Source organism: Phaseolus vulgaris, chromosome 2 (genome assembly GCF_051622355.1).
Source record: "Phaseolus vulgaris cultivar YP4 chromosome 2, ASM5162235v1, whole genome shotgun sequence".
NCBI classification, from domain to species: Eukaryota; Viridiplantae; Streptophyta; class Magnoliopsida; order Fabales; family Fabaceae; genus Phaseolus; species Phaseolus vulgaris.
In genome coordinates this window covers 8,854,029-8,868,121 of record NC_143499.1, presented here as the reverse complement: position 1 = coordinate 8,868,121, position 14,093 = coordinate 8,854,029, and positions in this window count along the sequence as shown.

Sequence of the window (14,093 nt, the reverse complement as noted above, 5' to 3'; positions counted from 1 at the left end):
TCTGTGATGACGGTGGATATGTTTGAAGACCACTCGCCGGATGTGGACATTACGTTCACCAAGCAAGATCTTCGGGACGTTGTGCCTCATGACAACGATCCCATAGTCATCTCGTTGATCACAGCAGGAAGAAAGGTCCACAGGGTTCTGGTGGACCAAGGAAGCTCGGCAGACGTGATGTTCTGGCCGACTTTCACGCAGTTAGAGCTACCCCTTGACCAGCTGAGGCCCTATGGAGGGTGTTTGTATGGTTTCGCTGGTGACCAGGTGGAGGTCAGGGGGTACATTGAGTTGAGGACTACGTTTACAGATGAGGCGGGTTCAAGAACAGAGAAAATCAAATACCTTGTCGTAAACGCTCCTTCAGCATACAACATTCTGCTGGGAAGACCCACGCTCAACAGAATAGGCGCTATACCGTCGACCCGGCACATGAAGGTGAAGTTGTCGTCTATGGAGGGGGTGGTGATCACTATCAAATCCGACCAGAAAGAAGCAAAGAAGTGCTATGAGAATAGCCTGAAGAACAAGAGGTCGGTGAGTTACGTGACAACCACCCCGCCTCCTGGTGTGAAGCCCAGATCGACGGTAATGGAAGAGACCGCCAGAAGTGACGTAGTGATGGTGGACGTTGAGCTAGGGGAGGGGAACGCCGGTTTAGAGGAAGAAGAGGCAAGGAATCGCCCTGAGGAAGCGAGGGAGCTGGGAATCGCCAGGGCGGTGATCGCCAGAGAAACCAGGCCAAAACCCGTCGAGCAGTGGCTCGAGAGAGAGATCGGAGGAAAGATCTTCAAGCTGGGAAGATCTCTGGAGGTCGAGCTCCAGGACCAGATCGCCAAGGTGATAGAGCGGCATCTGGATGCGTTTGCATGGTCCGCTTCGGACATGCCCGGGATCGATCCCGACTTCTTGTGCCATCATTTGGCGATGGACAACTTGGTGAGACCAGTGCGGCAGAGGAGAAGAAAGTTCAACGAGGAGAGGAGGCAGGCGATTAGAGATGAAACCCAGAAGCTCCTCGCTGCAGGCCACATCAGGGAAGTCCAGTACCCTGAATGGCTGGCAAATGTCGTGCTAGTGAAGAAGAGTAATGGAAAATGGCACATGTGCGTCGACTTCACTGATCTGAATAAGGCTTGCCCAAAGGACTCATATCCTTTACCAAGCATAGACGCCCTGGTGGATAGTGCTGCAGGGTGTAAGTTGTTGAGTTTCCTGGATGCCTTCTCGGGGTATAACCAGATCAAGATGCATCCCATGGATGAAGAGAAGACTACCTTCATGACCGAGAGATCGTGTTACTGCTACAAGGTGATGCCGTTTGGGCTGAAGAACGCGGGGGCCACGTACCAGAGGTTGATGGATCGAGTACTTGCACCAATGCTGGGAAGGAATGTGCAAGCGTACGTAGATGACATGGTCGTGACCTCGCCAGAGAAAAGCAAGCACGTTACGGACTTGGAGGAGTTGTTCACTACGATCGCCAAGTTTATGTTGAAGCTGAATCAGGAGAAGTGCATCTTTGGTGTGGAGGCTGGAAAGTTCTTGGGTTTCCTCTTAACTGAGAGAGGAATAGAAGCCAACCCTGACAAGTGTGCCGCCATCTTGGCGATGAGGAGCCCGGCCACTGTGAAGGAAGTACAACAGCTTATAGGTCGGATGGCCGCCCTGTCTCGGTTTGTGTCAGCTAGCGGAGAGAAGGGCCATCCCTATTTCCAGTGTCTAAGGTGGAATAACAAGTTTGCCTGGACGAAGGAGTGTGAGGAAGCCTTCGTCAAGCTTAAGGAGTATCTGGCGAGCCCGCCGGTTTTGTGCAAACCGCTGGTGGGAACCCCTCTCAGGTTGTATTTTGCTGTAACTGAGAGGGCGGTGAGTGCGGTGCTCGCCCAGGACCAAGATCAGGCTCAAAAGCCTATTTATTTTGTTAGTAAGGTGCTGCAGGGCCCCGAGACGAGATATTAGGCCCTGGAGAAGGCTGCATTGGCTGTGGTATTTTCGGCGAGGAGGTTGCGCCACTATTTCCACAGTTTTACAATACTGGTGATGACCGACCTGCCCATCCAGAAGGTCTTGAAGAAGCCCGATGTTGCGGGAAGGATGGTGAAGTGGGCAGTGGAGCTGTCGGAGTTTGATATTAAGTATGAGCCCCGAGGCCCGATCAAGGGGCAGATCTTCGCAGACTTCGTGGTCAAGCTCTCGTCTGAAGCGACACGAGTTGAAGGGGATGACTTCCGTTGGGTGCTTTTAGTGGACGGATCGTCGAACCAGCAAGGTAGCGGTGCTGGAGTCATTTTGGAGGGACCCAACGGCGTGCTGATCGAACAATCTTTGAGGTTTGCCTTCAAGGCCAGCAACAATCAAGCAGAATATGAGGCGCTGATCGCCGAAATTTTGTTGGCCAAGGAGATGGGAGCTAGGGTGCTGATGGCAAAGAGTGACTCGCTGCTAGTCACGGGGCAAGTAACAGGCGAGTTCCAGGCTAAAGATCCACAAATGGCGGCTTACCTGGAGTATGTACAGGAATTGAAGAGTTCCTTTGCCTCCTTTGAAGTGGTGCATGTGCCCAGAGAGCAGAATGCCCGAGCTGACTTGCTAGCTAAGCTCGCCAGTTCAGGCAAGGGGGGTAGGCAGAGGACGGTGATTCAAGAAACTCTGAAGACGCCGAGAGCATTTGTAGCAGATCACCTGGTCCTTCAGATAAGCAAGTCGACGGAGAAAGCGGCGAGGAGTCACAGATCCTTGACTCAAGAGACCTTGAGGTCGCCAAGAATAAGAGCATGTCGGGGAGAGAAGGTGAACATGACGCAGGTCTGCACGACCCATGAGCCAGATACCTGGGTAACACGGTACAAACGGTGCCTGGCAGATGGCCTTCTCCCGCTGGATCCGACGGAGGCTAGGAAGATAAAGAAGAATTCTAGCAAGTTCACAATGATTGACGGCGAGTTGTACAGGTTTGGGTTCACTCACCCACTCCTGGAGTGTGTGCACGGGGAAAAATGTACAAGAATTATGGCAGAGCTCCATGAAGGGGTATGCGGAAGCCACGTCGGGGGTCGAGCTCTGGCCGCAAGGACTCTCCGTGCAGGTTACTATTGGCCAACAATGAGAGAAGATTGCAAGAAGTATGCGCAGTGCTGCAAGCAATGCCAGCAGCACGCCGATTGGCACAAGGCGCCTCCCGAGGAGTTGAAGTCGATTTACAGCCCTTGGCCGTTTCATACATGGGGAATCGACATCATGGGGCCATTCCCGCTGGCGATCAGGCAAATGAAGTACTTGGTGGTGGCGATTGAATATTTCACCAAGTGGATCGAAGCAGAACCAGTGGCCCAGATCACAGCACACAAGATCGAAGGTTTCGTGTGGAAGAACATTGTGTGCCGGTTTGGTGTGCCCAAGCGCCTGGTGTCGGACAATGGGACTCAGTTTGCAAGTCACCTGTTGAAGAAGCTGTGCGAAGGGGTGAGAATTCAACAAGTGTTTGCATCCGTCGAGCACCGTCAGACGAATGGCCAAGTAGAGTCAGCCAATCGGGTGTTGCTAAGAGGTTTGAAGAGAAGGCTAGAGAAAGCCAAAGGAGGTTGGGCTGAGGAGGTACCCCGTATAGTCTGGGCGTACCACACCACCGAGCAGTCAGGAACCCATGAGACCCCGTTCAGCCTGGTCTATGGATGCGACGCAATGATTCCAGTTGAGATCCAGGAGAGCTCGCCGAGATTCCAGAACTTCGTAGAGGAAGACTCGAATGAGGAGAGAAGGTTGAACCTGGACCTGCTGGATGAGGTCAGGGAAGAGGCGAGATTGAAAGCTGAGGCGGTGAAGAGAAGGATTGAATGAAGATATAACTCGAAGGTGATGCCAAGACAGTTCAGAGAAGGCGACCTGGTGATGAGGAAGGCCCACCAGTACGAGATGGAGAATAAGCTGTCGCCTAAGTGGACGGGACCGTTCAGGATAACCGAGGCGCTCGGGAACGGCGCCTACCGCTTAGAGACATTGGAAGGAGGGGCGATTCCTCGCACTTGGAACGCCACGCACCTCAAGTTATATTACAGTTAAGAACTTTGTAAGTAAAGACAAACACGAAGTTATATTACAATGTTTCTGTTAAAACAGTTTGGAGGGGGCACTCTTTTTTCCCTAAGGAGGGTTTTTAATGAGGCCACCCAATAAAGAAGAGTTTTCGAAGCTTAAAGTCGTTTTAGATTGTATGCTTGTTGTTTTCCGAAAGTTTTGAAGAAAGACCTTGTCACTTATATGTGATTTAAGGCAAGTTAAAGATATATTGCATGCTTTCTAAAAAGTTTCTAAGTCCCCATCGTCTTTCGGCGATTGGCGGCATCAGTTAAAGTTAAAGTCCTCATCGTCTTTCGGCGACCGGAGGCACCAGTTAAAGTTAAAGTCCTCATCGTCTTTCGGCGATCGAAGGCACCAGTTAAAAGATCTCAACGCCCTCGCGCGTTCTGAGGCGAGATAAAGACCTCCTCGCCGTCGAGCGAGTGCAGGCGAGGAAGAGTGAAAAGTCCTCAGTGTTTCTGGGGGGGAGAAGACGTAACCCCTGGGGCAATGTAGAGGCACCAGTGAAAAGTCCTCAGTGCTTCCAGAGGAGAGAAGATGTAGCCTCTGGGGCAATGTAGAGGCACCAGTAAAAAGTCCTCAGTGTTTCTGGGGGAGAGAAGATGTAACCCCTGGGGCAATGTAGAGGCACCAGCAAAAAGTCCTCAGTGTTTTTGGGGGAGAGGAGATGTAACCCCTGGGGCAATGTAGAGGCACGAGGTAAAGACCTTCTCGCCGATGAGCGAGTTCAGGCGAGTTAAAGACCTTCTCGCTGATGAGCGAGTTCAGGCGAGTTAAAGACCTTCTCGCCAATGAGCGAGTTCAGGCAAGATAAAATCCTTCTCGTCTCGAACGAGTTCAGGTATGGTGTAAAGGGTGGAAGAAGTTTGGAGGGTGGCTAAGGCAGGTTCGAAGAGAACGCCTAGCCACCCGGTCTTTTGTTCTGAAGCTCAGGAAGGTAAAGAAGGATCCGAAAGGCGCCTCTACCCCCAGATAAAGGAACAATGGCCAAGTTGTGAAGGCAGGAAGAAGCTGATATCGCCAAGAGTCTTTGGCGACCAGGAAAAGTTCAAGCAATGGCGAGAAAGTCAAGACCCGTTTTGATAAGGCAGATCAGATGAGCGGTGTCTTAAGCCATTAGTTGAGTTGAAGTTCGTTATTTGAAGAGCGATTTCACGCTAAGGTTCATTACCTTGAGGCTACAAGTTGTTAGAGTGTTTTAATTCGGAAGTCGGTGGTTCGAAGCAGTTAAGTATACAATTGCGCTTACGAAGTTACTAAGTTAATTTCTTTGAAGTAAATTATGCAAGGAGAGATAAAGCAGACAAAGAAGTTACAAGAAGAAGCGCAAAGACTTTATAATAAAGTGCGATCAGTTCAAGGTACATATACAGAAAAAGGGAAAGTCTATTACAATTATGTGTAAGGAGAAAGCATAAGAATCGTGGATGGAGGGAAGCAATCAATCTTCAGAAGGAACAACCTTCCCGTCCACCACCTCATTGTTGAGAGACACCATGGAAAGATCCAAGTCGGGGTACAGGCAGGCGAACTGTTCCCGGGCGGCCTCGAATCCAGCAGCGAGAATTTGGGCGGAGCTTAGCTCAAGTTCTTCAATCTGTTTCTTTAGCCCCTCGTTCTGCTGCTTCAGCTCTTCAGCTTGTTTCTTGAGTTCTTCAATTGTCTCCCGAGCTTGAAGAAGGTCTTCAGCAACCTTCTTGGATTCCGCCTGCGCCTGGGCCAGCTGTGTGGTGATCTTCCCGTTTTCTTCGTTGGCTTCAGCGAGCTTGGCCATGGTGTCGTCTCTCTCCTTCTCCACCTTCCCCAAGAAGACCTCCCGATCGGCTGACCTTTTCTCGAGGTTCTTTACCTTGGCGGCGTCTGCTTTGATCAACGCCTCCAGGTCAGCCACTTTGACGCGATAGGGTACGAGCTTGCTCTCTAGCTCAATCTTCTCTTGAGCCAAGAGCTGCACCTTATGGCGTAGATCGGTGGCCTCCTTGCGTGCCACCCGGAGCTCAGTGCTCATAGCATCTTCCACTTGGGAGTGATCGATATCGACGAGCGTTAGATTGCAGGATAACCTCTCCGCCTCAATCCTTATGGTGCGATTCTCCGCTCGGAGTGTGAAGATGTCATCCTGGAGCTTCTTGGTGGAACTCTCCACAGCTTTGGAGATGATGGAGGGGAAATCCTCCGCCATCATCTTCAGTTTTGCTGAGAAGGGCTCCCACACCCTTTTGACCTCAAGAGAGAGGTTTGCTTGTGGAGGCACCGGAGGGGCTTGTTGTTGGTTCTCGCCGCCACCTTCTTGAGTTGGTTGTTCAATGAGTGCTTCTTGGCGTGGTGGCGACGTCGGGGATTCAGTAATGAGGATTGGAGAGTTGTGAGCACCCTCATCATTTGCGGTTGAGGCGTTTGAAGGAGGACCCCCTCCAACTGATACATAGGGCGTGGAGGCGCTCGGGGGGTTCTCCATGAAGTTGGGCTCGGCGGCCTCAACCACAGGAAGTGCAGACGCCAGAGGAACCGCTTGGACTGGCGAGGTGGGAGCTGGTGGAGGAAGCAGTGTTGGAGGTGGAGCTGGGGTGGAAGGTGGTGTTGATGTTGGAGGAGGAGGTGGAGCAAATGGTGAAGAAGGCGCCACCTTCTTCCTCTTGGTGATGAGGCCATCTTCAGTCGCCTCATCGTCTTCTTCTTCTTCCTCATGAACCACTTGAGGGGTTTTCCTCTTTGGTTTCCTGAGGATAAGCTTTTTGCGCTGATTGGCGGGCTGGGCCTCGGAAGGGGTTGGGCCTTTGGGTGGCGATCTGCCCTGTGCAGCGGCGATCTCCACCACTGAGTTTGGCACGGTCTGGGAACCCGACGCCAACCCGTGGGCCCGGGCGAGCGCCCGCAGTTCAGCTAGCTTTCCCTGGCCCAACATACGATCTGCATAATGCAAAGATACATGGGTTAGCTCAGAGAGAAAGATAAACGCATAAGTCAGTATGCAGCAAAAGCAGATAAGTGGTGCAGAAAATAAAACCAAAGTCTTGTGCACAACAGACAAGACGCCCAGAAACAGTTAGCAGAGGTAATGTCAACTTAATGACTTAGACGTTGAGGTGAGTTCTAACCTATGCGGACTTCAAGTTGATCTTCGAAGAACTCGAAGGAGATGAGCGTAGTGGTGAGGAAAGTAATATTGGCGTCTGCCACGCTTTTCCAGAAGAAGCACAAATCCTTGTCCAAAGCACCCATGCTGTCAGGACTCCTTGGCCTCCTGAAGCTTCCCTTGGACTCTTTATTCCCCTTGTTTACCCAATACAAGGGGAAGCCGTCGAGCAGCGAGGCGTCCTTGTCGTTTGGGCGCACCTGGACAAACTTGCCTTTCCAATCTTTGTAGGATTGCTGGAAGATAGAGAGGATCGACCTCCCAGCAATCCCGTTCAGACTCACCCACAGGTGATCTCCCGGGTGTTTGGCTTCGAAAAGGAAAAGAAAAACGTCCACTGACGCTGGCAGCCCCAGGTGGTCGCACATGATCTAGCCCGCATGAATGCCCAGCTGTTGGGATAGAGCTGGGCGGCGGCGATGTCGAGCTCGGTAAGTAGCTTCCTTTCAAAACGAGTGAAGGGAAACCTAAGTTTCACCTTCTTGAACAGGGTGGTGTATACGAAGCAGAACAACCCGCCGTTGTTCCCTTTGTCGTCGGCGCACACTGGCATGCCGGGGGGGCAAGGTAGCACCATCATCTTGTCGTCATGCTCCTTGTGGAACGACAGGTGAGGCTCGTCCCCTTTCTTCAATCGAAGAACTGCCCCAGCAGAGTTTACTGAGGAGGTTTCCTTCAACAAGGTCGGGGTGGCCCATGGGTATAATTTTTTGAAGTCTGGGGAAGGAACGGAGGCTCCTCCGGCGACAGGTGGAGTAGCATGAGCCAGGTTAGGGCGGGAGGGTGCAGGCCTCTCAGCCTGGGAAGAAGAAGCACCAGGTGCTCGCAGTGGGTTGTGTGCTTGAGATGAAGGGTTTCGTGACGAGGGAGGAGGATTTGGGGTGATCTTTGAGCGAGCCATCGCGGAAACTGCAAAGGAAGAAGAAAAGAAAAGGTGATCAGGGTTCGCAGAGGCTGACTCGATCGTGAAAGAAAGGTGAAAAACGAACGAACGAAGGTTCGTTGTAACGAAGACGAAACCCTAAGTTACGAGAAAGGAGAAATAGAAGAAACAGCCCACAGCGTATGCATCAGACAGTTAATGGATGATGCGAATCGGTTAAAATGCAGGAAAAATCAGCAGAAGAAGTAAAAGGGGTACCTTTTTATGATCGGAAGAACGATGAAGAAAGTCGAGGATTCAGGAAGTTGAAAAGCGTCGTGAGCTTTTGCAGAAGAAACTTGAAGCGTTTGAGGAAACGAAGAAGTGATGGAACAGTATAAGCGAAATGGGTTTAAGGGTTTTTCGAATGGGTTTGGGAAGCGCAAACGGCAATTAAAGGTAACCGTTGATGAAGCCACGTGTCGAGCGATTGGAGGAGTGTTTGGTGGAGCGTCAGGAAAGCAGAAAGTACAACCGCTTGGAATTCTGCGCCAGCGCCACGTAGATCGGTATTGACGTGACTCCTTTAGTCTTTTCGCTGAACAAGTCTTCGCTTAAGACTGGGGGGCTTGTGTACCGCCCTGGTAGTCGGAAATGATGACGTGGCATCAAGCTACTGCATAGGCGTGTTGATGGGATGCCTGGTTGGCAGAAGGGAAGGAAGTCGGGGGGCTCGTGTAGTCGCCAGTTATTAAGTTGGCGTGCTCCGATCTCCAGCACACCAAAACCAGCGGTCACCGGGTTGAAGATGAAGTCGCCAGATGTAAACCCTGGCGACCAAGTGACTAGAGATCGCCGAGACAAGCACATTGCCGAAGATGAAGGCAGGTAGACATTTCCCAGCTAGCCAAAGGACGAGGTCGGGGGACAGCTTGCTTGAGCATACACGGAGAAACAGGTGGTGCAGATCATGAAGGCGGCCGGCGAGACCACAGGGAAGGTGTGTACGAAGGCACCCTAACTCGCCAATCCAGAAGAGATTGCGCTCCAAGACAACTATGCACTGAGTAGTATCATGCATAAGTAACTTAGCCAAAGGAGAGTCAGAAGTAGCGCCCAAGTCAAGGATGCTCCAGATGATGGCACGTGTACAGCTGGATGCGAGCCACGTGTCCAAATGTGTAACTGCCAGGAGAGAGAAAGTGCCCAGGTATATAAGAGTTTCCCAACGAACTTCTGAGGTACGCGCGTTCAGATTGTGTTCTTTACGTTGCGAGTTCTTGAGTATACTGAGAGAGAACTGGTTCACGGTTCCTTGAGAGAGTTCTTGAGTGTTACTCTTAGTATTTGGTGGTTCAGTCACTGACTTGGGCGTTGGAGTGCGATCGGCCGCAGCGGCGCCGTTCTGTTCTTTTGCAGGTTCTTGAGGTGGATCGCGGTGAAGGACGAAGGTTGACGCGGCGCATACGTCGATCCAAGTTTGACGAGGCAAAGCTCCAGCGTTCTGGTCAACAGGCAGGATCATGTATTAATGGACAACACAGTTAAAATTGATAGAATGTAGTCATTTTTCAATGTTGATTCTCCAAGCTCAATGTTTTCTGTAGCAAACTTTATTTTAAAATATTTGTTTTTAACTTTTATTGTTGAAAGATCAACTATCAATTAAAATTAAATAGAACTTATCCATAAAATGTAGTATTTGTAAGTCAATGATTAAATGAATTTTATGTGCACAATTGTTTAATACGCTTTTTTTTAATGGAGGTATGTGTACCAATCCAAATTAACACGTATTGATAGATGATTTTTTTTTTTTAAATAATGACTCATTCAGTATGTTTGTTTCACTTTTCATATATATTGTTCTCGAACTAATTTGGGAACTGGGAGAACTATTGACTCCATGTGCTATTCAATCGGTCTTCGTGTGTTCAACGTTCCTTCTTCGGTCTTCCTCGTCGAACGACTCTTCAGACGGGTGGGTCGTATACACATCCACATGTTCGTTGGGGTCGGTCGTCCCATCATACCAATCCCTGTTAAAACCTTTCCACTTGTCCGGCAGGGGGGTATCCACGATGAGGTCGGTGAAAGGATGGCGTCGCTTAGGGCCCATCGTGCCGGTAGTGTTAGTCGTTTTGTTGGGGTGAGATTCCCCATCCATCTCTAGGGTGAAGTCATTCTTCATCTCCTTCTCGGCTTAGAGGCCGACACCCGTGGCATAAGACTTCCCGGCCTGGTTGGTCATAGCGAGGGATGACACCCCCTTGACCAGCCTTTTCATTCGTCGATTCTCTTCCTGGAGGTTTTTTATTTCCTCCTCGTTCCTCTTAGCGGCCTCTTCATGGGCTTTCTTCATCTCTGCCAACTCCTTTTGAAGAGCTAACATCATCGCCGCCTGATCTGCCTCGGGCATGCTTGCCATACTACGGGTTGATACCATCTACTGCTGTGATTCCTTGTTGCTCTCCTCGACCCCACGGTGGGCGCCAATTGTTCTCGAACTAGTTTGGGGACTGGGAGAACTATTGACTCCAGATGTTATTCGGTCGATCCTCGTGTGTTCAACGCTTCTTCTTCGGTCTTCCTCACCGAACGACTCCTCAGACAGGTGGGGTACCTGCAGATGGCACTCCAACGCTCAAGTCAATAGGGTGTTGTATTCGGTTGTCAGAATACTGTAGATAATGACGTACCTTTTCCTTGGAATGCGTGATATTTATATTACCTTGAGGGGCCCTTGTTATTGGGTCGAATTAAGGAGTTGGTTTGTGATTAGGGTTGGATTAGGTCATCCCTTAACCGTGGGTTAGTCTTGCTAATTAGGTCAACCTTTGACTTGAGCGTCTAGTGTCGGTCGGCCACGTGTGCCACGTGGTCGACCTTGTCGTTTAAATTGGGGTCTGGTCATCTGGGTTGACCGAGTCACAATGATCGGTCAATCATCCCAGTATATATATATGATCAGAAAGTAAATTATAACTAGCACACTTAAAAACTTGATTTTTTTTAACTCAACAATAACATTACTTAAATATCCATTTACCGTTGCATTCATTTTTTTTTTATTGTAATATAATATATATATAATTATTTATTTATTGTCACCACTAAAAAATAAGTTTATTCTAAACCAAGATTGTTAAATCAGAAAAAAAATGTTTTAACGGAGGTTATTTAGTGAAAGTTAATATAACCCTAGAAATTGATTTAATTAATGGAAGTTTTTTTTAACCTTCCTTAAGTTCCAATGGTTATTCTTAAACCTAAGTAAGATAACAGAGTTTTTTTAACCTTCTTTAAATTTCAAAGGTTTATTTTAAAACCTAAGTAAAATAGTGGAGGTTTTTTTAACCTTCATTAAATTTCAAAGGTTTATTTTAAAACTTCAGCAAAATAACATAGGTTTTTTTAACTTTTGTTAACTTTCAAAGGTTTATTCTAAAGTTCCGCAAAATAATATAATTTTTTTTAACCTTCGTTAAATTTCAAAGATTTATTCTAGAACATCAATAAATTACTCTAGATTTTTCAAACTTCAATAAATAAATATAATTAAATCTATTTATAAATAAATAATTAAAAACTACATAGTTTTAATATATTTTATAACTAAATTCTCTAAAATTTTGGAAGTGTAACTTTACATTACAAATAAGTTTTCTAAAGGTTCAAAAATTTATTTTAAAAACTCAGCAAAATAACCTTAGATAATAAGTATTTCAATAATATTTGCATATTTTTTATAATTGATGAGAATTGATTTATATAATTCTTAGTTTTTTTGTTACGAGATCATAATTCAAAAAGTCTGACTTATTTTGTTTTAGCTTTTGATGTACGTATATGTCACGTGCAATTTTAATTTTAGTTATAATTATTAATATTTAATTCTCATTATTTTGAAATATTTTAAATTAAGGTCTTTATTTTAAATTTTTAAAATGTATCTTATAAATTTAAAGTTTATATATTATTGAATTATATATATATATGGTTTTTTATAACATTGTGAAGTAATAATACTCTAGTAATTAAATTGTGAAGGATTTGTGAAAGAATTGTAAGACAATAATTTGATCACCTATTTCAATGATAAATTTCTCACTCTATACAAACTTTAATTTGATTAAATAATAAAAAAGTTGAAGGGCATTTGGGAGGACTCAATGAACAACTAAATTTCATAGTTAAATATAAATTTATTTTTGGGAGGGATTCACTCAGTATATATAATGATTCCAATAAATGATTGTTGTTTAGTGTTGAAATAACGACCACAATATTTCTTGTTAAGATGTGATGAAATAGCGAGAAAATACATCTTACATAAATGTTTCGCTAGTTATCGACAAAATAATGATGAAAATATTTATTCTCTAAATATTTTTATAAATTGAAGATTTTCTTGTTGAGTCTTGTGTCTTCATGAGTAACCTTAACTATCTATGTCAGATATAACTATTACAAAGTGAACTTTAAGTCTAAATCAACCGCTTATATACTATGAAAGATAGGCCCAACACAAACACTCGCTAGGATAGGCTCGAAATGGCTCTGATACCATGTTACGAAGTGGACTTTTAGCCTAACTCAACCCCATAAAACCGGCTCATAGGGGTGAGGTTTGCACCCACTTATATACTATTAAAGGCTCTCATCTCTAGTCGATGTGGGATCTCCAACAATAACCTTTGCAATGATACAAATAAATAGGAATAAAACTCTATAAAGACTTTCAAGAGTAAAAAAAAATAGGAATAAACCATTTTAGGATATTTTAGTATTAAATAAATATCTAAAATCAATTATAGATCAACTGTAAATAAAAAATAAAATATACATTATCAAGATCTGTGAAATCTTAAATTTCTAGTTGTTTAATAAATACTCAGAAAATGTTTTCGTAGTACTTGATTAAGAAATATAGAATATAAAAGATATTTGTTAAGACCTAAAAGATTTATATAGTCTAGGAGTTTTGTAACGACACTTTAAAAAAACAAAAGCAGAAACAGCGTGCCCACATGGTCACTTTCTTCTTCTTTCTTTCAAATCACTTTCTCTCTCTACCAACTTCTCTTCTCTATCCGATCAGATTTTCAAACAGAGTAAGTTCATTTTTACTCTAAATATCTTTTATTCTCTGTTTTTCCTTAGGATTTAGTCATCAATCTTTATGGGGTCAGTTGAGAAGTTTAATTCTCTCAACTTATCCTATTATATACTGAATTTTTGTTCTGTTTGGATAACTTGCATTAGGCCCGTAAATCTTGAAGCTTATCTAGACTGTGGGAAATAAAATTCTAGAAGTTGCTTGGAAAGCAAGCAATTAAGGTAAGGGAAGCTAAATTTAATTTTTAATAGCACCCTAGGATAGAAGATCTGAATGCGAAAGGGACGTGGTCCCAATATTGAATTTCTCTTGCAGGGGTGTTATTTGTTTATATATTGTGTGTTTTTTTATATATTATTTAAACTTTATAAATATTATATTTTGATAGTTTGAGAGTTAAATATTGTTTTTGACGTTGGAAAATTTCTGGAATGATATGAATTTTTAAATGTTATGTGATTGAATGATATGTATTATATACGAATGATGTAAATTGTATGAAATTGATGTCATACATTTGGGATAATGTATGGACTGATGTTCGTTGTGTATTAAGTATTGATGTCGGGATAATGTATGGATTGATGTTTGCGATGTATTAAGTATTGATGCCTATGTGGTAACAGAGATCTCCGAGCTTCACTGATGATCTAAGTCACGTAGACTAAGATATCAGGTGGTGAGAAGCTGATGGAGGAGTTCATGCACACCGTGACATATGAGATGCACGACTTGGGTTGTATTGAACTTACCCTGATCCTTTCTGTTGGATTCGCTGGTAATCTTTGGATCAGGTGTTAGTCTTTGGTAGGACTTACTTAATACGGGTCTTCCGGAAGACGTTGTTTGTTGAATATTCTGGATGTGTAGATCCATATGAGATCTATATGATTGTT